This window comes from Sinocyclocheilus rhinocerous, unplaced genomic scaffold, assembly GCF_001515625.1.
Source record: "Sinocyclocheilus rhinocerous isolate Xijiao unplaced genomic scaffold, SAMN03320098_v1.1 scaffold763, whole genome shotgun sequence".
Taxonomy (NCBI): domain Eukaryota; kingdom Metazoa; phylum Chordata; class Actinopteri; order Cypriniformes; family Cyprinidae; genus Sinocyclocheilus; species Sinocyclocheilus rhinocerous.
In genome coordinates this window covers 147,405-151,124 of record NW_015627234.1, presented here as the reverse complement: position 1 = coordinate 151,124, position 3,720 = coordinate 147,405, and positions in this window count along the sequence as shown.

Genomic DNA, 3,720 nt, shown 5'->3' with positions numbered 1-3,720 from the left:
TTGCCCACAGTTTTAGAACGTGGTGCTTTCAGTCCTTCAAGACTTGTTGCATTACATAAGCACTTCTGTGAGTGCTTCTCTAATTTAACAATAAACTTCTTGCACTTGTTTAAAGAATAACAAAACAGGTTTACTGTAAGTTAAAGCCGGCTTAAGCATATATGTAGTTATTTGTGCCTCACACATGAATACTGATGTACAGTAAAATGTAATTCGCTTGGGTGTTGATGCACAAACTAGTAAAGATTCTTAGAACACGAATATGTTGCATAGGTATCAGCATATAATATACACTCTCAATTAGATCATCAGAAGACGAATTCATATATACTAAACATGGTAGGATTACATGTAGGTAAGATTACATGAACGAGTGGTTCTATCATAAGCCTGCATAAAACAGTATACAATATAAAATACAATATACAAGGACAGTAACAACATACACAATGACCTGAAGGATATGTGTGTTCATTCAAAGAAGGTTTTCCTATGAATTAATTAGAGAAGAGTCCATTTTTACTGTGCATTATGTGTCTTTCCTATGGAAAATGTAGTGAGAGGGAGAACTCTCAACATGCCATTAGGTCGTAAAGTGTATCTGGTCTAGCAAAAGGTGTCGTGGTTGCCATGGTGACCAGGGGCCTGGTGTCGTTCGCAGACATCCTGGCACCCAGTATATTTATTGGGTGAGGGGTCTGTGACTATTTGTTAATCTAATGAATAATTGATTTGTTAAATCTAATGAAAAATGGTGAGTCTGACTGGTCCATACGCTACAGTGTGATTCCCTGAAGAAGAATATTAAACTCCTTTGTTTTGTACTCCTGGTCTCCTCGTTCCTTGCTCCGTGCTCCTCACAGTAGCAACCCGTGACACATTTAAGTTTTGAAGAAATATTTTAGATTAATTCTTTAGGCTTCTCTTGTTGCGTTCGCTGTTTTACTATTGTTTGAAAAGCCAGGGGGAGCTGTTGAGTAATTGAACGCTAAAAACACAGGAACGAAGAAGCAAGCTTTCCCCAGCAATGACGTCATATTTGTTTGTGTCCCTTATTTGGCTTATTCTAAGATTTTCTGTGTCCGAAAACGCTCACCCGTGCGCTTCATTTCATTCAGGAGTGAATGAAATGAAACGCATGAGTGAACGGATTCGGACGGGTGTCATATAGAATGTGCCTGAGTCTTGGAGCTGTTGCAAAAACATCTTCATCACATATGTACTTTTATATTACATGTAAATAATATTAATAGCAATAACAATCAAATTACTTTATTGTAATTATGCATACCTCTGCGTCAGCTTTGTGGTTTCATTGATGGTCGATTATTAATTTGTTTTGTAAAGCTTTTAGGTTCATAATAATACTATTAAAATACTGAGAACAAAATAAACACCCTTTAACACGTTCATATTTTTAATTTTTAATTTCAAAGATAATAGTCGTAGAGCGCTCTCAGGCAACCGTTAATTTTACATCAGAATGAATACGCTACCTACATGCGATTAAAGAAAACTTTTAAATTATCCACCAGATTATCATCATTTTTGTAGTTAACAACGATGCTACCTCAGTAAATTAATAAAATATTAAACTGAATTATTGCCAACATAATATATTTTAATATAAATAATATATGAAATAAACGTTAAAGCAGAAATAAGAAAGATGTAAACGCCATCTCTCATTCAAACGCGCACGCTCCCGCGCTCTCGTCCAGCTCGTAGCTACTCCGCATTGGATTGTACACTCGAAATCAGAATGCAATCTAGGTAAAAAGTAGTAAATGAATGTAGGGAATGAAGTAGTTCACTCATAATTTGGACAGCACTACGAAATGGCTGTCAGCCGATATAGTGCGCTATATAGTGGATAGGGAGTGGTTTCAGACGCATCTTTAGATAATCTAATTCGGCTATTTTTGCAAAACCTGTTTTCCCTAAAGTCTTTCTTTATGTTTTTGTATAGATAAATAGCCAAACTCTTTTTATACCTAATTGTATTACTGTGCACTGGTAGCCCACCAAAACCTCTGTAATATGTTCAATGTAATTATTGTTTTGCATCAGCAGTCGGTTTTTCTCTATTTCTATTCTGTTTCATTATAGAATGGCAATTTGAATCAATAGCTGATATCATTCAACTCTATGCTTTATTCTATTCATTTCCATTTAAATACTATAGGCAAATCAACACTCATGTTTTACATATGCTTACATTACAACATTTTTAATATTGTTTAATATGTTTAAAGTTCTTAAATATTATTATATAACCTATTAATGTTTAAAGTTCTTAAATATTATTATATAGACTAATAATGTTATCTAATGTTAAAATTGAATATTTTTATTAGATTTTAACCTTGTGGTTTGACTATAATTTATGTCGGCTGTTTGTTTGTTGTGTGTTAGCGCTAGCATCACACTATCATCTGCCGTTGATAGGCAAAATCACGAGGTAATTATATAGTTATATAGTAAATACAGTATCTCACAGAAGTGAGTACACCCCTCACATTTTTGTAAATATTTTATTATATCTTTTCACGTGACAACACTGAAGAAATGACACTTTGCTACAATGTAAAGTAGTGAGGTCTGTCGATGCATCACTTATTTACAGCTTACTTGATACGTTTACACATCAGACGATCGCGAATACCAATGACCGAGAATAAAACATTCAACATATTAAAAATGGTTTTCACATTACTTTTATATCGTTGCTGTCTATTTTATAGAACATACAAAAAAACTTCCTGGCGTTGTGAGACATATATGCAGTGAATGAATCTTCATAATGTTTCACTTGATTGTACATTTAGTCAGGAATCATGGTTTGGAAAAAGTAACTAGTAAAATATGTACAAGTTATGTCACAGTAACACAATAGCAACTAATGCAAGTAGGCAAATAAAAAAAGACTTACTATATCCTCCACTGAATATCACGCCGGGGCGCGTTCTTCTGGAAAATCCAAAGCTTATTTCTCTCAGCGCGTCTTCTTCCAGAAAAGCGAAGTAGCAGAGATGAACTTGAGGGAAAGTCTCGCTGCTTTGTTTGCTGTGATGTGGGCGTTTACATGTGCGCATCTCACGTGGATGATTGTAATATCAAAAGCGCGATCAGCGCGTGGGTGTGGTCACATTAGCGATAATGAGGGCGACGGCCAAGACTTGACATCGCGTTGGTTTCATACTGATTACTTTGTCACATAATATTTGTTTTCGTCATGACTTACTTTGTTTAAAAGATATGTCTCTCATGTGTGTGTGTCAAATATTCGCAGAGTTTCAGTTCATTTTAGTGACGCGTTTCAAACAGATATGCGCGGAGAATGAGACGGCTAAAAGCACACCCTGTATATTTTCTTTATTTTGCAAAAGCACAATGTTTTGTTGATATTGTGAGTGTACACAAATAAAAGTAGACCCTTTACAGATTGAAATGCTGTATTACTCTTATATGTACGATCAAGTATGAAGGAGCATTTTAGTTCTTTTCGCTGTCAACATTCAAATCTGCTAAAAGTTCCGCCGCCGTAACTGTCGACCCCAGGAGGTTAATATAAAGAACAAACAGTCTATCTTCTGTTTTGCCCTAGGTGCTAGCGATCTGATTTCTATGGAAGAATTGACTTTTGAGCAAATGGATTTATTCGGTAAGCCTGGATGTACTTTTATTACTTTTTCTGATATCCATAGATGTTTTTAATTA